The following is a 25,504-nucleotide window of genomic DNA, read 5'->3' as shown; positions in this document are numbered from 1 at the left end:
CACTTTCGCCATGATCTTGGCCTTTCGGACATTGGGGTTGGGGTAAGGTCCATACTTCCCGTCATAGTCGGCCTTCTTCAGGATGTCCACCATCTCCAACATCTCCCCAAAGGACATATTTGATGCCTTAAATCTTCTCCTTCTGGATCGAGACGTCTCCGGATCCGGGCTTTCATCCTCTTCCTCCTCATTGCTGTAATTAGCACGCACCTGCTGTGTATCCGCCATCTGCTCTCCCCCACTGCGCAGAACGAAAAGGGGCGGGGAATAGACTAGAAAGAACGTCAGGGGCGGGCAGAGTTACACGCATGCGCAGTGTGTATAAAGCATAACACGCGTGCGTATTACGTACGATCTGTGAGCAGAGGAAGGAGCATCGGAGGCGCCGATCGTGATAACGAAGGTAAGATCTAAACTTGGGCCTATACTGCTTCGAAATTGAAGCCTATATTGTAACAAGATTAGGAGAGTTTGGCCTGACCTTAGGGTTTTTCTTGTGTTGTGTCTTGCAGAGAAAATGGATGGCTTCAATGACCACAACTTCCTCCCCCTGTTCATAGACAAGTACAGGCAGCTGCCCTGTCTGTGGCAGGTGAGACATCCCCATTACAATCATAAACAAAAGAGGCAGGCAGCGCTGGAGAGACTGCTGGAGTTGGTGAAGCCGGTGGTCCCCACAGCAACCATCCCCTATTTAAAAGCCAAAATTGGTGGCCTGAGGAGCACTTATCTTAGGGAGCGCAAGAAGGTCACGGATTCCCAGAGGTCCGGAGCTGCAGCAGATGACATTTATGTCCCCAGGCTCTGGTACTATGATAGACTGCGATTTCTGTCAGACCTCACTGAAGTCAGGGAATCACTCTCCACTCTTCCTTCCACTCTTCCTTCCACCCCAGCTGAGGCTTCCGATGTCCAACCTGGGCCTTCCAGCCAGGAAGAAGTGGAGGAGCCCAGCTGGAGTCAGGTATAGCATTCTTCTACAGATTTCTGGTCAATAAATAAATGATCTTTACTAGATGTTATTATTGATCACTAATTGCTGAGTGAAAAAAGCGTTTGACATATCAATAGACAGTAGTGGGCACCCAAAATTGGGACAAGAATGAAAAATGCTGGGCTCAGAATGATAGTCTGTTATATTTGTTCACATTCAATTTGCAACAGTCAGGAGGTGAAAATTGTGTGTGATTGATGACTAAAAAACTAAAACTATGTCCCTTTTTCATACACAGGAAGACCTCAGCCAGGAGGAGGCTGTGGAATGTGGCAGCCAGGAGGAGGCGGGGGTTAGTGGCAGCCAGGAGGAGGCAGGGCTAAGTGTCATCCAGGAGAAGCCTGGGACCAGTCGCAGCCTGACCGAATCGCATGTTCCTCCCCTCCGCCTTCCATACAAAAGACCCAGGAAGGGGAGTCACGTTCAGGATTCAGCACTCAGGCTCATTCAGGAGGCTTCTGCGTCCCTCAGAGCCTTACCCACTCCTGAAGAGGCCTTTGCCTGCATGGCTGCCACAAAACTGCAGGGCATGCAGGAGGGTCAACGCCTCATGTGTGAGCAACTTATTTATAAAGTCCTAACTAAGGGAGTGAGTGGCGAAATCACACCCAAGACCGACGTGATTGAGTTGGACCATCCTCCTCCTCCTCCTGCTGCCACAACTCCACCACCAGAGCCACAGCGTGGAAGGAAGCGTGGAAGGAAGACCAGAGAGTGATGGCCCTGGGTTCAGTCTGGTCTGACAAAAGCTGCAGTCTCTTGTTTGACCACAGCCTGGGGACACAGATGTCATCTGCTGCTTTCCGGATCTCTGGGACTTCTGGACCAGACTGCACTCCCTTACATATGGACTCCTCAGGCCACCAATTTTGCTTGAAAATAGTTGATGTGTGCCCTGGGGGTCCAAGGCTTCACCCATTTCTGCTGTTTCTCCAGCGTTGCCTCCCTCTTTGTTTAGTTGTGAGCCCTTAATAAATGAATTTTTTGGGAAAATTATACTCTCCTATGTGTGTTTTCATCCAAAAAGGACAGTTGGTTGGTGAGGATTCAGGTACATTTCGAAAGTCCAATGTGAAATTAACAAGAGACAACAACACCAAACAATCTCCTACAGATTAAATAGAACAACATATAAATGGTGTTGTGGTAACTTGACACACAAAACACACACAAAATATTCTGGAGTAAAAATTAAAATACAATAAAACAAAGATCAGCCTTGAAAAAAAGACAAACCAAAAAAAAAATAATCTGCCTTAAAACCAACAAAAAAAAAAAAAACAACACAAAAATAATTTTGTCAGATGTGACAAATCAAAATATATTGAGGGAATCCCGATAAATAGTAAAGAAATAAGTTTGTGAGAAGTCTGTGTGAATATGAGCAGCAAAACTACTTCATTCTTCTCACATTATAAAGAAGAAGAGAGTGCGCTGTATTAAACCATTTTTAATATTGCAGCGTGACGAAAGTGCTGTATCCATTCTGAATGCTAATTTTACCCGACCGAGCTGTTCCGTCTCGGAATTTCTTCTGAGCATGCGTGGCACTTTGTGCGTCGGAACAGGCCACACACGGTCGGAATTGACGCGATCGGATTTTGTTGTCGGAAAATTTTATAGTCTGCTCTCAAACTTAGTGTGTCGGAAAATCCGATGGAAAATGTCCGATGGAGCCCACACATGGTCCGAATGTCCGACAACATGCTCCGATCGGACATTTTCCATCGGAAAATCCTACCGTGTGTACGGGGCATTATAGTTCTTCCATTTTAGCAATCGGCCTTATAACACATATTGCCAAGTAGTTGTGTTTATAGAGTCATACAGCTAATTTGAATTTCTACTATAAACTAGATATCACATCATGGGCATTAACTCACCACCCCTAGGGTTTCCTGAATTTTTCCTGATCCTCTCAGTCCATCTCTGGGTTCAATTTCACTGTGTCTTCCATAGATTTCCTGTTGTCTCCGGGATTGTGCAGTTCTCCTTTGTAAATATTTGGTTTTCTCTGAACTCCTTCTCTGTTCGGGCTTTGCTGATAATCCCCAGAGTCCTCCGGGAGTCACCTGATCACTGCCGTTCATTACCAAGGTCACCGCCAGAGGGTGGGTCACAAAGCGAACGGCCTCCACTATCGGCTTCCGCTGACACACTGAGCTAGCTTCGTCTTCGGTTCTGGTCGCCGGCACCCCACAGGTCTAATTTCTTTTCAGTTTTCAAGGTCCTGGTCTCCTTCACACCTCCCTGTTAGAGGCCGGGAGGACAGGTAAGTCAAGAGGTATAGCTAACAGTGTGACGAGGGTCAGTAGTAGTTTTATTGGTTGGATGTCTTCGCAACCAACTGTCCAAGCGAACCTTACACAGGCTACTGCTGCAGCATGTCAGTCTCACGGTCTCACGGAGTGGCCATCTTGATCAGCAGCTCCACCCCCTACAGACATCCTGACACCCTGATAGTCTGAGCTCAAAACCACAATACTCATATTTTAACAACCATGCCATGTCTGAACAATATATCATTGAGGTTGAAAAAAGACACAAGTCCATCAAGTCCAACCTATATGTGTGATTAGGTGTCAGTATTTTTTTTTTTTTTTTTATATATTTAGTTTTTTTCCTTTTATTATTTTGAAACAGAGAAACAAACACTCTGGGTAAGGGGGTAAGAAGACAGGACATCAGGGTAAAAATTATTACAACAGCACCAGGTGTCAGTATTTCATTACATATCCCTGTATGTTGCGGTCATTCAGGTGATTATCTAATAGTTTCTTGAAGCTATCAATGCTCCCCGCTGAGACCACCGCCTGTGGAAGGGAATTTCACATCCTTGCCGCTCTTACAGTAAAGAACCCTCTACGTAGTTTAAGGTTAAACCTCTTTTCTTCTAATTGTAATGAGTGGCCACGAGTCTTATTAAACTCTCTTCTGCAAAAAAGTTTTATCCCTATTGTGGGGTCACCAGTACAGTATTTGTAAATTGAAATCATATCCCCTCTCAAGCATCTCTTCTCCAGAGAGAATAAGTTCAGTGCTCGCAACCTTTCCTCATAACTAAGATCCTCCAGACCCTTTATTAGCTTTGTTGCCCTTCTTTGTACTCGCTCCATTTCCAGTACATCCCTCCTGAGGACTGGTGCCCAGAACTGGACAGCATACTCCAGGTGCGGCCGGACCAGAGTCTTGTAGAGCGGGAGAATTATCGTTTTATCTCTGGAGTTGATCCCCCTTTTAATGCATGCCAATATTCTGTTTGCTTTATTAGCAGCAGCTTGGCATTGCATGCCATTGCTGAGCCTATCATCTACTAGGACCCCCAGGTCCTTTTCCATCCTAGATTCCCCCAGAGGTTCTCCCCCCAGTGTATAGATTGCATTCATATTTTTGCCACCCAAATGCATTATTTTACATTTTTCTACATTCAACCTCATTTGCCATGTAGTCGCACACCCCATTAATTTGTTCAGGTCTTTTTGCAAGGTTTCCACATCCTGCGGAGAAGTTATTGCCCTGCTTAGCTTAGTATCGTCTGCAAATACAGAGATTGAACTGTTTATCCCATCCTCCAGGTCGTTTATAAACAAATTAAATAGGATTGGTCCCAGCACAGAACCCTGGGGAACCCCACTACCCACCCCCGACCATTCTGAGTACTCCCCATTTATCACCACCCTCTGAACACGCCCTTGTAGCCAGTTTTCAATCCATGTACTCACCCTATGGTCCATGCCAACGGACCTTATTTTGTACAGTAAACGTTTATGGGGAACTGTGTCAAATGCTTTTGCAAAATCCAGATACACCACGTCTACGGGCCTTCCTTTATCTAGATGGCAACTCACCTCCTCATAGAAGGTTGATAGATCTTCATGAATCCATGCTGATTACTGCTAATGATATCATTCTTATTACTAAAATCTTGTATATAGTCCCTTATCATCCCCTCCAAGAGTTTACATACTATTGATGTTAGGCTAACTGGTCTGTAATTCCCAGGGATGTTTTTTGGGCCCTTTTTAAATATTGGTGCTACATTGGTTTTTCTCCAATCAGCTGGTACCATTCCAGTCAATAGACTGTCTGTAAAAATTAGGAACAACGGTCTGGCAATCACCTGACTGAGTTCCCTAAGTACCCTCGGATGCAAGCCATCTGGTCCCGGTGATTTATTAATGTTAAGTTTCTCAAGTCTAATTTTAATTCCGTCCTCTGTTAACCATGGAGGTGCTTCCTGTGTTGTGTCATGAGGATAAACACTGCAGTTTTGGTTACTGAAGCCCCCCGATTCACTCGTGAATACTGAGGAGAAGAATAAATTCAATACCTTTGCCATCTCCCCATCCTTTGTAACCAGATGTCCTTCCTCATTCTTTATGGGGCCAATATGGTCTGTCCTCCCTTTTTTACTGTTTACATACTTAAAGAATTTCTTGGGATTTTTTTTGCTCTCCTCCGCTATGTGTCTTTCATGTTCTATCTTAGCCGTCCTAATTGCACCCTTACATTTCTTATTGCATTCTTTATAAAGTCTGAATGCTGAGGATGATCCCTCAACCTTGTATTTTTTGAAGGCCTTCTCCTTTGCTTTTATATGCATTTTTACATTGGAGTTAAGCCATCCAGGATTTTTGTTCGCTCTTTTAAATTTATTACCCAATGGGATACATTGGCTAATGCCCTTATTTAATATGCTCTTAAAGCAAACCCATCTCTCCTCCGTATTCTTTGTTCCTAATATTTTATCCCAATTTATGCCTTTTAGCAAGGTTTGTAGTTTAGGGAAGTTGGCTCTTCTGAAATTCAGTGTCTTTGTGTTCCCTTCATGTTTCCTATTTGTGTGATTTATACTGAAACTAATTGACCTGTGATCGCTGTTACCTAAATTGCCCCGTATTTCCACATCTGTGATCAGGTCTGTATTGTTGGTAATCAGTAGATCCAGTAATGTTTTATTTCTAGTTGGTGCGTCTACCATCTGACCCATAAAATTGTCCTGCAAGACATTAAGGAACTGGAGAGCCTTAAATGAATGCGCGGTTCCCTCCGCCCAGTCTATGTCTGGATAATTAAAATCCCTCATTATGATAACACTTCCCATCCTTGCTGCTAATCCATTTTGTGATAGGAGATCCGTCTCCACTTCCTCCCTCAGGTTAGGGGGCCTATAGCATACTCACAGTATTATTTTCCCCTTAGCTTCATCCCTTTGGGGCTCTACCCATAAGGATTCCACCTCCTCACTAGCTCCCTCAGTGATGTCATCTCTCACATTCACTTGTACATTATTCTTGATATATAGGCATACCCCTCCCCCTTTTTTACCCTCTCTATCCTTGCGGTATAGGGTATACCCTTGAATGTTTGCCAGCCAATCATGAGAGCTGTTGAACCAAAATCCAAATCCTCCTTGTACAACAGTATCTCTAGTTCACCCATCTTGTCCGCCATGCTCCTGGCATTGGTGAACATGCCACATAGTTTAGACCGGTCGCATATTGTCCTCGTATTGGGTGTTTCAAGATTGCAACTAGCTACTATACTCACCTTGTGTTTTTGTGCTTTGGTTAACCTACCACTAATGCCCCCAATACTACCCTCTGGAATATCTTCCGTGCTGGCTATCACTGTCTCTGGACCCTCCCCCCCATCGCCTAGTTTAAAAACCCCTCTAACTTTTTGGCCATCTTCATTCCCAGCAGATCTGCACCCTCCTCATTTAGGTGCAGTCCGTCCCTTCTATAGTACCGGTTACCGACTGAGAAGTCGGCCCAGTCCTCCAGGAACCCAAACCCCTCCTTACTACACCAGCTCTTCAGCCACTTGTTTACTTCCCTAATCTCCCTCTGCCTTTCTGGTGTGGCTGTTAAAAAAATATATATATTTATAATTTTCCTGAAACTTGTGGCAAAATATAAAATATTCCATGGACTCAACATGGGAGCAAGGAAATAGCTTAAAGTGTCTTCTTTCCAAAATGGGGTCATTTTGGGGGGGTTTGTGTTATCTTGACATTTCATGGCCTCCGAAAACTGTGATAGGTAGTGAGGAAGTGAAATCACTATTTTACGCCATTAGAAAGCCTGAAGGCGGTGATTGGTTTTCGGGGTACTGTACACGGCTAGGCTCCCAAAAAGTCTCACACATGTGGTATTCCCGTACTCAGAAGAAGCAGCAGAATGTATTTTGGGGTGTAATTTCACATATGCCCATGGCATGTTTGAGCAATATATCATTTAGTGACAACTTTGTGCAAAAAAAAAAAAAAAAGGTGTTTGTCATTTTCCCGCAACTTGTGTCAAAATATAAAATATTCCATGGACTCAACATGCCTATCAGCAAATAGCTTGGGGTGTTTACTCTCCAAAATGAGTCATTGGGGGGGGGGGTTGTGCTATCTTGGCACTTTATGGTCTTCAAAACTGTGATAGGTAGTGAGGAGCGAAATAAAAAATGTAAGCCCTTAGAAATCCTGAAGGCAATGCTTGGTTTTTGGGGTCCTGTAAGCAGCTAGGCTCCCAAAAAGTCCCACACTTGTAGTAACCCCATACTCAGGAGAAGCAGCAGAATGTATTTAGGGGTGTAATTCCATATATAACCATGGCATATGTGAGCAAAATATCATTTAGTGACAACTTTGTGTATTTTTTTTTTCTGTCATTTTTCAATCACTTGTGACAAAAAAAAAAAAAATTTAAAAGGAGCTCAACATGCCTCTCAGTAATTTCCTTGGGGTGTCTACTTTCCAAAATGTGGTCATTTGGGGGGGGGGGTTGTACTGCCCTGCCATTTTAGCACCTCAAGAAATGAGACAGGCAGTCATAAACTAAAAGCTACGTAAATTCCAGAAAATGTACCCTAGTTTGTAGACGCTATAACTTTCGCACAAACCAATAAATATACGCTTATTGACATTTTTTTACCAAAGACATGTGGCTGAATACATTTTGGCCTACATGTATGAGTAAAATTGAGTTGATTGGATTTTTTTTATAACAAAAAGTAGAAAATATATTTTTTTTTTCAAAATTTTCGGTCTGTTTATATCGCAAAAAATAAAAAACACAGAGGCAATCAAATACCATCAAAAGAAAGCTCTATTTGTGGGACAAAAAGGACGCAAATTTTGTTTGGGTATAGCATTGCATGACCGCGCAATTACCAGTTAAAGCAGCACAGTGCCAAATTGTAAAACGTGCTCTGGTCAATGAGGGGCCAATTCTTCCAGGGCTGAAGTAGTTAAAACAACAAAGTTGAAAACATAAAGTCTAATGCGTCAGACAAAAATAAGTTTTGTTGACAGTACTTAAAAAGCTGATGCAAAAAGTTGCCTCAATTTTTTTGGGTAGACCCAGCACAATATTTTTTACAGTGTAGGTAAGGGCGGGGCCCCCTGGCGACATCGCTTGTGGCACTGCCCCCTTGTGATGTCACCGATCCAGCATGCACCAGTCTGTGACGTCATAAGGGGGGGTGTTGCAACCAGGTAATGTCGCCAGTTGGCCCACCCTTACTTATATAAGAACTGTCAAACATCAGTGAAGGCATTCGTTAGTGGGCTGTCAATGAGTGTGGAGGTTTTTTTTATTTTTCTGTCTGTATTTTTATTACTTTTTGACACTTTTTTGGTGAATGGATAGGGGTGCTATGTACCCCATACTCATTCACATGGGGGGGCAGGAACTGGGGGCCTCCTTCTTAAAGGGGGGCTTCCAGATTCTGATAAGCCCCCTGCCCGCAGACCCCCACAACCACAGCCCAGGTTTGTGGGGAGGAGACCCTTGTCCTCATTGTGTGTTTTGTGTGAATTATATATTTCCCCAATATCTGTGTTTTAGAAGGCTTTAGAGGGGAGAGGGCTGCAGATAAACAGGCACAACTTATTTAGGAGGATTTGTTTCATCTCTGTGTATCACCTGAGGCCAGTCACTCCAGTGGGTATACAGTATGTGAGAGTTTACAGCAGATACATTTGATTATTTTGGAACAGATGTGTTAAAATGTAGCTGATAATGCTTGATTTTTTATTTAGGACTGCATAGAAAATAGTGTCATGTCCTTTGAGTAGGGATGAGTCGAACACCCCCCCCCGGTTCGGTTCGCACCAGAACCTGCGAACGGACCGAAAATTTGCACGAACGTTAGAACCCCATTGACGTCTATGGGACTCGAACATTCGAAATCAAAAGTGTTAATTTTAAAGGCAAATTTGCATGGTATTGTCCTAAAAAAGGTTTGGGGACCCGGGTCCTGCCCCAGGGGACATATATCAATGCAAAAAAAACGGCCGTTTTTTCTGAAACAGTGATTTTAATGATGCTTAAAGTAAAAAAAAAAAAAGTGAAATATTCCTTTAAATATCGTACCTGGGGGGGTGTCTATAGTATGCCTGTAAAGTGGCGCTTGTTTCCCGTGCTTAGAACACTCCCTGCACAAAATGTCATTTTTAAAGGAATAAAAGTAAATTAAAACTGCTTGCGGTTTTAATGTAATGTCGGATCCTGGAAATATGGATGAAAATCAGTGAGACTATCGGCATGGGTACCCCCCAGTCCATTACCAGGCCCTTTGGGTCTTGTATGGATATTAAGGGGAACCCCGCACCCAAATTAAAAAAAGGAAAGGCGTGGGGCCACCAGGCCCTATATACTCTGAACAGCAGTATACAGGCTCTGTACTCTGAACAGAAGTATACAGGCGGTGCAAACAAGACAGGGACTGTAGGTTTGTTGTTAAGTAGAATCTGTTTGTAATTTTGAACTGGTACATTTTTAATGTGTTTAGCTCCAGCCAAAAAATCTATTTTAAGCTTTTTGGAAAACATAGGGAAGGGTCACCCCTGTGACATTTGTTTTGCTGTCTGTGCTCTTCTTCAGAAGATTTCACCTAACTTTTTGTCCCAATGACAAATGTTTTTTGAAAATTTGGGGTTTTTAGTGAAACAAGGATTGGTGATAAAGCATCAGTGGAAAGGAGAAATGTTTTTCCCATATTAACTCTTACAGGAGAGAATTTCCCTTCCTAGGGGTAGATTTCATCTCACTTCCTGTTGTCTCCTTCTGTTTGCAAGTAGGAGTCGTTTGTAAGTTGGATGTTTCAAAGTAGGAGCCTGCCCTATATACTCAGCAGAAATTTTTCACAGGGCCCTGCTATGAAATATTAGATCAAGAATTGTAATTACATGTCCCTGTTGAACAGGGGCAGAAAAATTGGGCCTTTGGTGATGGTGGTGGTGGTGCTGGTGCCACAACACTGTAAGTCCTCACAGTTACTCTTGGTAGGCGCTGGAATGGGCCCTGCTGTGAAATATTATATCAAGAATTGTAATTACATGTCCCTGTTGAACAGGGGCAGAAAAATTGGGCCTTAGGCACTGGTGCTGGTGCCACACCACTGCAACCCCTCACAGATACTATAGTTGGAGCGCAGGAACTAGCCCTGCTGCAAAGAATTGCATCAAAAATTGTAATTACACGCTCCTGTTAAACAGGGGCTGAAAAATTGGGCCTTAGCCAGTGGTGCTGGTGCCACAACACTGCAACCCCTCACAGATACTCTAGTTGGAGCGCAGGAACTAGCCCTGCTGCAAAGAATTGCATCAAAAATTGTAATTACACGCCCCTGTTAAACAGGGGCTGAAAAATTGGGCCTTAGGCACTGGTGGCGGCGCCCAGAACCAAAAATGTTCTTACAAGCTATCAGCATGATCATTGAGGAGGAAGAGGATAATTACTCAGCATAACAGGATAGTCACTCAGCATAGGCAGTCTTTAAAGGGATCTGACATTTCAAAAAAAATTATTCAGTTACATCAGCATCAGGTGCTTGGTAGCTGGTGGTGATCCAAGACTGATTCATTTTTATGAAGGTCAGTCGATCGACCGAGTCGGTGGACAGACGCACCCTGTGATCGGTTACAAAGCCTCAAGCAGCACCGAATGTGCGTTCCGAAAGAACGCTGGATGCAGGACAGGCCAGTAGCTCAACTGCATACTGTGCAAGCTCTGGCCAGTGATCCATCCTCAAGACCCAATGACCCAGAGGATTTTCAGTGGGAAAGGTGTCCAATCAGATCATGCCCCTAGGTATTCCTGCACCATGTAAAACAGACGCTGGCGATGGTTGCTGGAACCGATCATACCTTGGGTCTGCGGACTAAAAAATTGTCTGAACGCATCGGTCAGACAGCCACCTTCTCCACCGCTCCTTCTTTGACTGACCGAAGCTTCAGCAACATGTTGTCCAGGAACAGGACTTTGTAACCTCCCAGTCTCTGGGAATGCGTTGCACAGACCTTTTTGCAAGGCCTCCCGAAGATGTTTCATCCTCTGCTCCCTCTGCGATGGCAAGATAAGGTCTGCAACCTTACCCTTGTAACGTGGATCAAGGAGGGTTGCCAGCCAGTATTGATCCCTCTCCTTGATACCACGAATACAAGGAGCCTTCCATAGGCTTTGCAAGATCAGGGAGGCCATGCAGCGTAGGTTTGCTGAGGCATTCGGTCCGGAGTCCTCTGGGTCACTAAGGATGACATGATCTGCAGGCACCTCCTCCCAGCCACGTACAAGTCCATGGGTTTCTTGGGCCTGTAAATGATCCCTTAAAGACTGCTGATGATGCTGAGTACCAGGCTCCACCTCCATGCTGACACAATCCTCCTCCTCCTCCTCGTCCTCTTCCTGTGTGATCGGCGGGCATGCAGGAACACTGTCTGGATAAAGGGGACCTTGAGAGCTAAGGAAGTCCTCCTCTTCCTGCATCTGTTCTGCCTCAACGTGTGCTCCAACAGGTGGACAAGGGGGACAGTGTCACTGATGCATGCACTGTCACTTCCTCGTGGCCTCCTCAAATGGTGACAGGACAGTGTATGCATCCCTGATCATGGCCCACTGGCGTGGGGAAAAAAAAAAACAAGCTCCCCTGACCCTGTCCTGGTGCCATAGTCACACAGGTACTCATTAATGGCCCTCTGCTGCATGTACAGCCGCTGCAGCATGGCCAACGTTGAGTTCCACCTGGTGGGCATGTCACAGATTAGGCGGTTCTTGGGCAGGTTGAATTCCTTTTGGGGGTCTGCCAGCCAAGCACTGGCATTATATGACCGGCGGAAATGCACACAGACTTTCCTGGCCTGCCTCAGGACATCCTGTAAGCCCGGGTACCTCCCCAAGAACCACTGCACCACCAAGTTAAGGACGTGAGCCAAACAGGGCACATGGGTCATTTGTCCCTGTCGGAGGGCGGAGAGGAGGTTGGTGCCATTCTCGCAAACCACCATTCCTGCCTTAAGTTGGTGTGGCGTCAACCACCTCTGAACCTGCCCCTGCAGAGCTGACAGAACCTCTGCCCCAGTGTGGCTCCTGTCCCCCAAGCACACCAGCTCAAGCACCGCATGGCATCTTTTGGCCTGCGTACTTGCGTAGCCCCTTGAACGCCTACGGAGCACCGCTGGTTCCGAGGACAAAGCACAGGAAGAGGCCATGGAGGAAGAAGAAGAGGAGGGGGTGGAGGAGATAGGTGTGCCAGAGTCACCAGTAGTGGCATTTTGGAAGCGTGGTGGCAGAACAACCTTCAACACTACTGCACCTTGTCCTGCATCCTTCCCAGCTGCCAGCAGAGTCACCCAATGCGCCGTGAAACTTAGGTAACGTCCCTGTCCATGCCTGCTGGACCATGAGTCAGTGGTAATATGCACCTTACCGCTGACCGCCCTGTCCAGCGAGGACATTGCCTTCCACATGCCGGTAGAGAGCCGGAATCGCCTTCTGTGGGAAAAAGTGGCGTTTGGGAACCTGCCACTGAGGAACCACACATTCCACAAACTCACAGAAGGGAGCAGAGTCTACCAACTGAAAAGGTAGCAGTTGAAGAGCTAGCAATTTTGCCAAGCTAGCATTCAAGCGCTGGGCATGTGGATGGCTGGGAGCGAACTTCTTTCTGCGGTGCAGCAGCTGGGGCAGGGAAATTTGCCTGGTACAATCTGACGTCGGTGTACCAATAGCAGATTGCCCGCAAGTACTTGGCTGTGACACACCTAGTTCTACACCTTCATTCCTCTCAGTGCAGGTCTCAGAGAGGACTGAAGGTATTGTGGGGTTGGAGATCCCAGCTGATGAGGAGCAAGGAGAGGTCCTCTTTGTTCTTTGGTGTGCGTCTTTTAGGTATGCTTACCAATGAACTGCATGGCTGGTCAACATGTGTCTGGTCAAGCATGTGGTGCCCAAGCGGGAGATGTTTTGGCCATGCGAGATACACTTGAGACATATGTTGAAAATAGCAGCGGTGCTATCTGATGCACTCGTCTCAAAAAAGGCCCACACCAAAGAACTTTTGGAATAACATGCAGAGACAGCAGCGCCCTGCACATGTGGAGCTCTGAGGTGTGATGCAGTCAGTGTGCTGCACTTAGGCTGGCCCCTGGAGGGCATCCTGCCTCGTTGGTGATGTGCCTCCTCCTCCTCCTCCTCTCTCCTATCAGCCACCCACGTTGAGTCAGTGACCTCATCATCCCCTCCCTCCTCATCACTGGAGCAAACCTGGCAGTATGCTGCAGCAGGGGGAACATGACTGCCAGATTGCTGTCCTTCTTGGGCACCCCCTCTGTCCGTGCTCATGTTACTGCCTTCATCTAGCTCAGTATCATCATCAGAGCCTTCAAAACGCTGGGCATCCTCCTGGAGCATGTACCCAACACTGTGGTCAAACAGTTCGAGGGACTCCTCAGGAGGACATGGTGGGGCTAGGGAAGGAGTCACTGATGCCATTGAGCTGAGGGAAGAGGCCGCGTTGGCAGCTGCTTTGCCAGACAAAGTACCATGAGCCTGGGTGATGAGGAGGATGAGGACAGCTTGGTCATCCACTCGACCAAGTCTTCCGCATGTTGCGGCTCAACACGGCCAGCTGCCGAAAAAAAGGCCAAGCGTGTCCCACGGCCACGTGCTGATGAGGATGCACCGTGTCCATAACCAGCACTGTTGCCTCTACACACAGAGCCTGCTTGCCCTCTTTTATTGGCTTGTGACTGTCTTCCTCTTCTTGTTGGCCTTCCAGACATACTATTGGCCTGCAGAGAGCTGCACAAAACTGGGATATATATATATATATATTATATATATATATATATATATATATATATATATATATATATATATATATATATACCGATTATACTGCAGCTAGCATATTATTAGTATGGTAACCCCTAAATTTGTCTTCAGGTAGCTATACTGTAGGTGCAACTGTGCAGGGTACACAGTACAGTAACTGTAAATACGTCAAGAGCCTACACAAGCACCTGGCTGCAGGTAGCTATACTGTAGGTGAGAATGTGCGGGGTACATGGTACAGTAAGTGGAAATACTTCAATGAGCCTACACAAGCACCTGGCTGCAGGTAGCTATACTGTAGATGAGACTGCGTGGGGTACACATTACAGTAACTGTAAATACTTCAATGAGCCTACACAAGCACCTGGCTGCAGGTTGCTATACTGTAGGTCAGACTGTGCAGGGTACACAGTACAGTAGCTGGAAATACTTCAATGAGCTTACACAAGCACCTGGCTGCAGGTTGCTATACTGTAGGTTAGATTGTGCAGGGTACACAGTAAGGTAGCTGGAAATATTTCAATGAGCCTACACAAGCACCTGGCTGCAGGTTCTATACTGTAGGTCAGACTGTGCAGGGTACACAGTAAAGTAGCTGGAAATACTTCAATGAGCCTACACAAGCACCTGGCTGCAGGTTGCTATACTGTAGGTCAGACTGTGCAGGGTACACAGTAAATTAGCTGGAAATACTTCAATGAGCCTACACAAGCACCTGGCTGCAGGTTGCTATACTGTAGGTCAGACTGTGCAGGGTGCACAGTAAAGTAGCTGGAAATACTTCGATGAGCCTACACAAGCACCTGGCTGCAGGTTGCTATACTGTAGGTCAGACTGTGCAGGGTACACAGTACAGTAGCTGGAAATACTTCAATGAGCCTACACAAGCACCTGGCTGCAGGATGCTATACTGTAGGTCCGACTGTGCAGGGTACACAGTAAAGTAGCTGGAAATACTTCAATGAGCCTACACAAGCACCTGGCTGCAGGTTGCTATACTGTAGGTCAGACTGTGCAGGGTACACAGTAAAGTAGCTGGAAATACTTCAATGAGCCTACACAAGCACCTGGCTGCAGGTAGCTATACTGTAAGTCAGACTGTGCAAGGTACACAGTAAAGTAGCTGGAAATACTTCAATGAGCCTACACAAGCACCTGGCTGCAGGTTGCTATACTGTAGGTCAGACTGTGCAGGGTACACAGTAAAGTAGCTGGAAATACTTCAATGAGCCTACACAAGCACCTGGCTGCAGGTTGCTATACTGTAGGTCAGACTATGCAGGGTACACAGTACAGTAGCTGGAAATACTTCAATGAGCCTACACAAGCACCTGGCTGCAGGTTGCTATACTGTAGGTGAGATTGTGCAGGGTACACAGTAAAGTAGCTGGAAATACTTCAATGAGCCTACACAAGTACCTGGCTGCAGGTTGCTATACTGTAGGTCAGACTGTGCAGGGTACACAGGAAAGTAGCTGGAAATACTTCATTGAGCCTACACAAGCACCTGGCTGCAGGTTGCTATACTGTCAGACTGTGCAGGGTACACAGTAAAGTAGCTGGAAATACTTCAATGAGCCTACACAAGCACCTGGCTGCAGGTTACTATACTGTAGGTCAGACTGTGCAGGGTACACAGTAAAGTAGCTGGAAATACTGTAAAAACACCTGCCTGCCTGTCAGTACATTAGGAAGAGAAGAACAGGATCTAGCTAAACTGAATGCAGTGTATATATATATATATATATATATATATATATATACAACACCTGGGATGCATATATATACACAATACACTGTAGCTAACTGACTCGACCTACTCTATCTAACTTAAATCAAATGACACTGTCTGTCTCTCTCTCTCTCTCTATCTCTGAACGCCGGAACACACTACACAGGGGCGCCGTGCAGGCGGCCTTATATAGTGTGGGGAGTGTACTAAACCCCCTGAGCCATAATTGGCCAAAGCCTCCTTGGCTTTGGCCAATTACAGCTCTCTGTTCAGACGGCGCTGTTATTGGCCAAGCATGCGGGTCATAGTGCATGCTTGGCCAATCATCAGCCAGCAATGCACTGCGATGCCGCAGTGAATTATGGTCTGTGACGTGCCACTCGAATTTGGTGCAAACGGCCCATATCGTTCCTAATTCGGCGAGCGACAGAACACACAATGTTCGAGTCGAACATGGGTTCGACTCGAAGACGAAGCTCATCCCTACTTTTGAGCAATGTTGTCACAATACTAGCTTTGTCATGTGTCAAATTTCCCCAATCAGCAGGTTTTCCAAAGTGCCAATCCTGCCAGGCATCATGATACACATCCTCAGTGAGCTGTGGAGAAGATTTCAATATAGTACATGTTCTTTTACCCAAGTGCACATTGTGTTTTTTATATCATACTGATCAAACTGAATGTTGAAATTAGTCATTATTTGCATAATATAGTTATGGTTACTTTAAAATATAATACAGGTTGTGCTGGTATTTAACATTTGTAGATTTTTTTTCTGTTTTCCAGATATAAAAACTCACTGCTGCTGCTTCTGTACATGTTTAAGATTATGAAAATAAAAGACTTGACAGATACCCTGCAGGTACAAGTATGCCTCTAAGCCAAAGCCGCCCCTAACCACAGGTCAACTCTGGCTTACACCTAAATGTATTACTGCTAAAAACTTTTTGCATATTTCATAATAAAAGTTTTTGTTCCTTCTTTGTACTGCTTTTAGAAGCTACAGCATTAAATATGGTTTTCTCGGTAAAAGCACTGATACTTTGGTACATCATATTTCTGTACTGTTTTTTAAAATTTGCTCATAGGTTTGCTTTGGCTTATGCAATTTTCAATAATAAGATTATCATTAATAGTATCACCATGATGCTGATACTTGATATTTGCCTGATATTTGTTCTGATAGTGTCAACAGTGACGGGATTATGAATTAATCTGAGATGTAAGGATGAACAGAAAGGTTTGAGGGTAATATAAATTCGAATCCTAAAAAAAAGAGGACTCTCTGCATCTGAGTGCCCCAGGAGCCCCCAAACTTAGAGAGCTGTAATTACAAATATCAGCTTGTGCCAATAAATTTAAGCTTTGACCCACCCTATTTTGCCTCCAGTATCTCCCTTTTGGCCCTTCAGTGTGATAGACAGTCTAAATGACCAATGGGGGATGTGTGAAGCTGTAGGGTGCGGGCCAGCATCACCCACTGTTTCAGGTCTCTCAGCGTTCAGAGTGAAAGAGAGCAGACTGTGTATGTGTGGTTAGGGAACGAAGCTGAAATGTCGTTCATGAGTTTCCAGGGTCGAACATCAAATGTTGGGTACATTCTTCCATCTGCAGAACAAAGAGAGGAGGACAATTTTATGACCCCCTTAAAAAGTAAGCATTTATTTGCAAAATGGAGCACAGCATGGTAATGTATTAGGACATAGGGATGGGCCGAACAGACCCCTGTTCGGTTCGCAGCAGAACTTCCAAACACCACGAAAGTTCGGACCCGAATAACGAACCCCAGTAAAGTCAATGGGACCTGAACGGCAAAAATCAAAAGTACCCATTTTGAAGGCTTATATGGTCCTGCCTTGGGGAACATGTATTAATAAAAAAAAAGTTTGTGAAAAATGTCATTTTTAAATGAGCAGTGATTTTTTGATTTTTAAAGTGAAAGCCTAAAAATTAAAATTTCCTTCCAATATAGTGCCTGGGGGTCCCCTTAGTCTACCTGTAAAGTGGCAGATCTGTACCATGTCTAGAATCTGCTGCAGCAATAATTGCATTTATAAAGCCCCAAAAAAATGACATTTTCCCTACAAGCTGCCTTTATTTTGCTCAGCAACAGCTGGGGAGCCAGTGTGTATCATGAGGCCACAATGTAGTGCACTGGGAACAAGATTAGAGCTTTTTTGGATACATTCTGTTCTCACTTTGACTTTGTATAGGAGTAACGGGTGCGTAAAAATTGGTCTTTGGGTGTCCGTAACCCTATAGAGGTATGCCCTGTACACACGGTCGGACATTGATCGGACATTCCGACAACAAAATCCATGGGTTTTTTCCAACGGATGTTGGCTCAAACTTTTCTTGCATACACACGGTCACACAAAGTTGTTGGAAAATCCAATCGTTCCCAACGCGGTGACGTAAAACATGTACGTTGGGACTATAAACGGGGTAGTAACCAATAGCTTTTCTCTCTTAATTTATTCTGAGCATGCGTGGCACTTTGTGCGTCGGATTTGTGTACACACGATTGGAATTTCCGACAACGGATTTTGTTGTCGGAAAATTTTATAGCAAGCTCTCAAACTTTGTGTGTCGGATATTCCTATGGAAAATGTGTGATGGAGCCTACACACGGTCTGAATTTCCAACAACAAGGTCCTATCACACATTTTCCATCGGAAAATCCTATCATGTGTACAGGCATTGCTCTTGATGAAAGAGCCTTGCTGTAAAAAATTGCAATGATATGCACCTGTCAAACAGGTGCAGAGAAATTACTCTTTGGGTCTCAGGGGCGCCTTCCCATCATAACCCTATAGAGGTGCTCTTGATGAAGGCAAAAAAAATTGCAATGATATGCATATGGTTGGTGTTTTTTGCCACATTTGATGTGCCTGAGACACAGTTTGCAGATAGCAACAGTGTGATCTGCTGTGCAGATGTGCTGAAAAAGGCCCAGACAGCTGAGCTTTGGGGAGTGGGCCGGGAGATAACAGCTACAGAATGTGATGGAATAGGGTGGCTGCTCTCTACTCTTTTTTGATGTCGGCCTCTTTGGGGTTGTGCCACCTCACCTTCAGTTTCCTCCTCTGCTCTATCTGACACCCATGTCTCATCAGTGACCTCATAATCATCATCATCATCATCATCTCCATCTCCTCCATCTTCATCATTACCACTGGAGATAACTTGGCAATACTACGCTGCAGCTTGGGGAACATGAATGCCAATTTGTCTACCAGTGTTAGTCCCTCTCTCTAGGCTCATGTTCCTGTCATCTTCAACCTCAGAACCAACATCTGAATCCAGTAATGGCTGGGCATCATCAAGGAGCAAGTGGCTGATGCTGTGGTCAAATAACTCAGCTGACTCCTCGATGGCTGATGTTGGGGTTATGGCAGGAATGTGGACAAGGAGGCAGGTTTACACACTGTGAAAACTGCAGAGGACTGCACACTTGTCTCTGCATGTGTGACAAAGGATAAGGAGGATGAGGAAGGTTTAGTAAGCTAGTCCACCACCTCCTCTGCATGCTGTGGCTGGATAGCATGGAAAACTCACTAAAAAGAGGAAATGATGTCCTGCCTGAGGACTGACCACCACGTCCACCTTTGCCTGTGGACACATTTGTTGCTAACAGTGCCATGGGAACGTCTGCATCTCCTTGTTGTCCTCCCAGACATTATTGGGAGGGAGTGGGCGGTGCTTATAAGCAAATGTAAAGAAGAAATTGAAATCACCTTTGCCTGTGGACACATTTGTTGCTGGCCCCCTAACAGTGCCATGGGAACATCTGCATCTCCTTGTTGTCCTCCCAGACATTATTGGGAGGGAGTGGGCGGTGCTTATAAGCAAATGTAAAGAAGAAATTGAAATCTGTATGTGGATGCACTTTAATCAATGTAAAGAGGTGTTTGGTGCACTTTAATTTGAGTACTCACACTACACAGACACACTCCACGGATACACTATAATACAGTGGGGACGGAAAGTATTCAGACCCCCTTAAATTTTTCACTCTTTGTTATATTGCAGTCATTTGCTAAAATCATTTAGGTTCATTTTTTGTCCTCATTAATGTACACACAGCACTCCACATTGACAGAAAAACACAGAATTGTTGACATTTTTGCAGATTTATTAAAAAATAAAAACTGAAATATCACATGGTCCTAAGTATTCAGACCCTTTGCTGTGACACTCATATATTTAACTCAGGTGCTGTCCATTTCTTCTGATCATCCTTGAGATGGTTCTACACCTTCATTTAAGTCCAGCTGTGTTTGATTATACTGATTGGACTTGATTAGGAAAGCCACACACCTGTCTATATAAGACCTTACAGCTCACAGTGCATGTGAGACCGAATGAGAATCATGAGGTCAAAGGAACTGCCTGAAGAGCTCACAGACAGAATTGTGGCAAGGCACAGATCTGGCCAAGGTTACAAAAAATTTCTGCTGCACTTAAGGTTCCTAAGAGCACAGTGGCCTCCATAATCCTTAAATGGAAGACGTTTGGGATGACCAGAACCCTTCCTAGAGCTGGCCGTCTGGCCAAACTGAGCTATCGGGGGAGAAGAGCCTTGGTGAGAGAGGTAAAAAAAAACCCAAAGATCACTGTGGCTGAGCTCCAGAGATGCAGTCGGGAGATAGGAGAAAGTTGTAGAAAGTCAACCATCACTGCAGCCCTCCACCAGTCGGGGCTTTATGGCAGAGTGACCCGACGGAATCCTCTCCTCAGTGCAAGACACATGAAAGCCTGCATGGAGTTTGCTAAAAAAACACCTGAAGGACTCCAAGATGGTGAGAAATAAGATTATCTGATCTGATGAGACCAAGATAGAACTTTTTGGCCTTAATTCTAAGCGGTATGTGTGGAAAAAACCAGGCATTGCTCATCACCTGTCCAATACAGTCCCAACAGTGAAGCATGGTGGTGGCAGCATCATGCTGTGGGGGTGTTTTTCAGCAGCAGGGACAGGACAACTGGTTGCAATTGAGGGGAAGATGAATGCAGCCAAGTACAGGAATATCCTGGATTAAAACCTTCTCCAGAGTGCTCAGGACCTCAGACTGGGCCGAAGGTTTACCTTCCAACAAGACAATGACCCTAACCACACAGCTAAAATAACAAAGGAGTGGCTTCACAACAACTCCGTGACTGTTCTTGAATGGCCCAGCCAGAGCCCTGACTTAAACCCAATTGAGCATCTCTGGAGAGACCTAAAAATGGCTGTCCACTAGGGATGAGCCGAACACCCCCCTGTTCGGTTCGCACCAGAACATGCGAACATGCAAAAAATTTGTTCGAACACGCGAACACCGTTAAAGTCTATGGGACACGAACATGAATAATCAAAAGTGCTAATTTTAAAGGCTTATATGCAAGTTATTGTCATAAAAAGTGTTTGGGGACCTGGGTCCTGCCCCAGGGGACATGGATCAATGCAAAAAAAAGTTTTAAAAAAGGCCGTTTTTTCGGGAGCAGTGATTTTAATAATGCTTAAAGTGTAATATCCCTTTAAATTTCGTAGCTGGGGGGTGTCTATAGTATGCCTGTAAAGGGGAGCATGTTTCCCATGTTTAGAACAGTCTGACAGCAAAATGACATTTCAAAGGTAAAAAAGTCATTTAAAACTACTCGCGGCTATTAATGCATTGCCGGTCAATACACATAGAAGTTCATTGATAAAAACGGCATGGGAATTCCCCACAGGGGAACCTCGAACCAAAATAAAAAAAAAAATGACGTGGGGGGTCCCCCTAAATTCCATACCAGGCCCTTCAGATCTGGTATGCATATTAAGGGGAACCACGGCCAAAATTTTTTTTTAAAAATGACGTGGGGGGGGGGGGTCCCACTAAATTCCATACCAGGCCCTTCAGGTCTGGTATGGATATTAAGGGGAACCCCGCGCCAAAATAAAAAAAAAAGACGGCGTGGGGTCCCCCCAAAAATCCATACCAGACCCTTATCCGAGCACGCAACCTGGCAGGCCGAAGGAAAAGATGGGGGATGAGAGAGCGCCCCCCTCCTGAACCGTACCAGGCCACATGCCCTCAACATTGGGAGGGTGCTTTGGGGTAGCCCCCCAAAACACCTTGTCCCCATGTTGATGAGGACAAGGGCCTCATCCCCACAACCCTGGCCGGTGGTTGTGGGGGTCTGTGGGCGGGGGGCTTATCGGAATCTGGAAGCGTTAAACTGACAGTAACGCACACAGAACTACATGGAATTAAACTGGCAGTAACCCAGTTACTCAAATAGACCGTGTTCAACCATCAGTACACTGACACTGTCTAAACTGTCCCTACTCTACACTAATGTACGGTCTAACAGTGAAACTATCTGAGCTGTCCCTACTCTAACTGCACACTATGCAAAGCTGAATGATAGTCCTCCTCACTACACTCAGACTATACCTAGATAGACACTAAACTAACATTCTACACTGACAATTGAAGCAAAATAGCACAGTATACCACACTAACTAACTAATAGCACTGAACAGAGCCCTGTTCTATCTCTCTCCATGCCAAAATCACACTAAAAATGGCTGCCATTGAAAGAATACTTTTATACTGTGGGGCGGGAATGAGCCATGATTGGATAAAGTCATGATGATAGTTTCCAATCATGACTCTGACAGTGCTCTGTGCCCTGATTGGCTGAAGCTTTCACTGCTTCAGCCAATCAGGGCTTGCAATGCACTGTTCAGTGCTGCAATGCATTGTGGTCGGTTCTGGGCCAAACTTTTGCTCGGTTTTTATTTTTCCCTACACTATCCAAAGCAAAAAAAGGTTTGTCTATACATGATGTAGCACCGTGGTGTTTAGACAGGGTTGCTAACAAATTTAGTTTGCCAGGTAGTAATTGTCCTGGCTGATTGATAGAAGATCCACTGATTCCTCCCTAAATTCTGGAATTGCTGCACCTTTTCTCTTCTGTCAGGAGGTGGCGCAGTGGCTGGTGATATTAGATTGGCAGGGGCTTACCAAGGTCAGATCATGAATGGATGGGTATTTATTTGGATGGAGGCAGGTGATCGGGGGTTCTGTGCCACCTGGACGGCTGTCTGGGTGAATGTGTGTTATTTTGCCCTGGCTGCTAGGCCGGAAGCCTGAGGCCTATACCAGGGACATCTGGCTGCTAGGCTGCCTGAGGCCTATCCAGGAGCAGGAGAAGCAACGTAGGAACTGCAGGATTGGAGTCCAACCGAGTTGAGAAGGTTCAGTCAGATGGGGAACCAGTTGTGGTCAGAGGTAGAAAGGAAGCTGTCGCCACTAAGGGACAATCCATACTACTACCGGAGACTACTGTGAGAAAGCTGAAGCAAGTACCAGAGCAGTCTTCTCACAAGTCGGGGACGGTGAAGAAGTGGAAAAGCATCAGCAAGTATAAAACCAGGGACCCAGCAGGATAGGGGGGTGACGCTTGAGGAGTATACAGCGGGACAGTTGTGGAAGAGCTCAGGGGATCCAGTGACGACTGGAATCAGGAAGTCTAGTGAGAGACTGGGAGCTCAGAGAGTGAAGATCTACTGTGGGATATTGTGAGATAAGTAAAGGACTGTTTGGTGTTACCAAGAGTTATGTACAACTACCTTTAGTGACTGTTACGAGATTAGTTGCCATAGGAGACAGCCGTCCTACCTATATAGAAGTGTTATCCAGCTGGAGGCCTTCCACTATATAGCTGTCTACCCATAGAAGTCTCAGAGCCTGACAATTATTATTGCATCTACTCAAGGGTGTCCTGGCCATAACCCCCTCTCCCACAGTTCTGTTAAAGCGGGGGTCCACCTATCTATCGTTTTTTTTTTTTTTAGTTCATTCACAAATTTTTCTTCTCAGCATTACATACTCACATATTGTGTGTAATATGTCCGCCTGTGTCAGATTTCGTCGGAAAGAATAACTTATATTATTCACTGCAGGCGGTTTCCATCTTCATTGTGGGCATTTGAAGCCTACAAGCATTTATTTCCTGGATGTGGTGAATGCTGTGCTCCCAGCATTCACCGCTCGTTCCCGCACATGCTCAGTGGCATCCTGGGAAGCCTGAGACTAGCTCCCAGGAGTCTGGGAGAGGCTAGAAACACGCCTACTCCCACGGGAGGAGAACCAGGAAGTGCAAAGAAGAAGAGAAAAATAAAAGGTAATTACGGCGATTTAAATTTTTTTAAACGGCATGTCAGCATCTAGACAAGGAAAAGAATACATACAGATATTGTTCAAAATTTGGGTGGAACCCCGCTTTAAGAGACAATAAATCTCTTGTTCACATTCAAAAGTGACTGCCGCCCATTATTTCTTCTTGCATCACACCCACCATGCCTGGTAAGCCACTCTACAAGGAAGGATGTCAGCTTTCCCTAACCCTTGAGGTCACCATTAGGCCTCTGGGGCCTCAGGGCCTTGCTACAATACACAAAGTGATAATACATTTTTTTTGTAAAAACAATTAAAATGAAAAAAGCGGTCATACTTACCTGCTCTGTGCAAAGTTATTGCATAGAGCGGTCCCTTAGTTCCCCTTTGGCGGCCCCACCAGTGCTATCGGCTTCTTCTTTCTCCAGATGCCCCCTTAGCTTTCCTTTCTTTCTGTGATATCAAAATGAGAGGAGACCAATGCTGCAACCAGGACAGCACTGGGTTGTTGGGAGGAGGCAGGTAAGTGTTTAGGGATGGAGAGGTAGGGTGGGCATTAAGTGGGGCATTTTTGAGGTAAAAAAGTATTTAACTTCAGAACCTCTTTAAAGCACTGTTAAACCCAAAAAACATAAATGTATTATTTTGCACCTTACCAATTGCTAGGTATCGTTCCCACAAGCAGCCATGGGAAAGCTGACATACAGCCTCCTCACTGCCTCTCAAATGCCTTCTGAAAAGTGATCTAAGCGTAGATCGCACCTCAGAGGGCACCACGTGTGAGAACAAGCCTTAAAGGAGAAGTACAGCCAAAGCTTGTTTGGCTGTACTTCTCCTGTAGATCGCAGAAGTGCAGTTTGTTCTGCACTCCTGTAACCTGTTTTCAGCAGACAGCGGACTGAAGCCCACTGTCTGCTGACATCACAGAGCTGGTTCAGGCTCAAGCAAGATCGCGACAATGAAGTCGGGAGCCGCCCACATGCCTGGACCAGCACAGGGCTCAGCCTTTCAGCGAGCCACTGAGAGCCTGAGCCGGCTGCTCCTGCCACCCTCCACAGCCCAGCGATCCAGTGAGCAAGGAGGGGGGCAGAGCAGAGAGCTGTAACTGACAGCAGCCCTCTGCTGAGGGAGTTGTGAGAACCGAGTGATCTGTAGTGTTAGATCACTCGGTTGTCAATTTTTGAGTCGGCAGGGGAACCGATGCATGTAAGTATGACTCTTAAAAAAAACAAACAAAAAAAAACCTATACATCTCTTTTAAAGGTGATGGTTGCATTCATTTTCGTTATTTAAGTTTTTCTCCCTTCATTTCAGCTGATGATCCTGTCAGTAGGTCTGTTATTTTTCAGCTTCCTTTAAGCTGTCCGTCAAAAATGGCAGTGAGAGAATTGAGACAAACCATTTAACGCTGACAGGGGTGCTTACAGAAAAACTGTTGCTGCAATTGTTTAAAAAGTGTTAGATGTAGTGCGATTTAAATATGTTTGCCAAGTCTATCTAACTCTGCTAGTCCATCCAA

The sequence above is a fragment of the Aquarana catesbeiana genome, linkage group LG01, assembly GCF_042186555.1.
Source record: "Aquarana catesbeiana isolate 2022-GZ linkage group LG01, ASM4218655v1, whole genome shotgun sequence".
Classification (NCBI taxonomy): domain Eukaryota; kingdom Metazoa; phylum Chordata; class Amphibia; order Anura; family Ranidae; genus Aquarana; species Aquarana catesbeiana.
The sequence above is the reverse complement of the archived record's forward strand: the minus strand, read 5'-3'. Positions refer to the sequence as shown.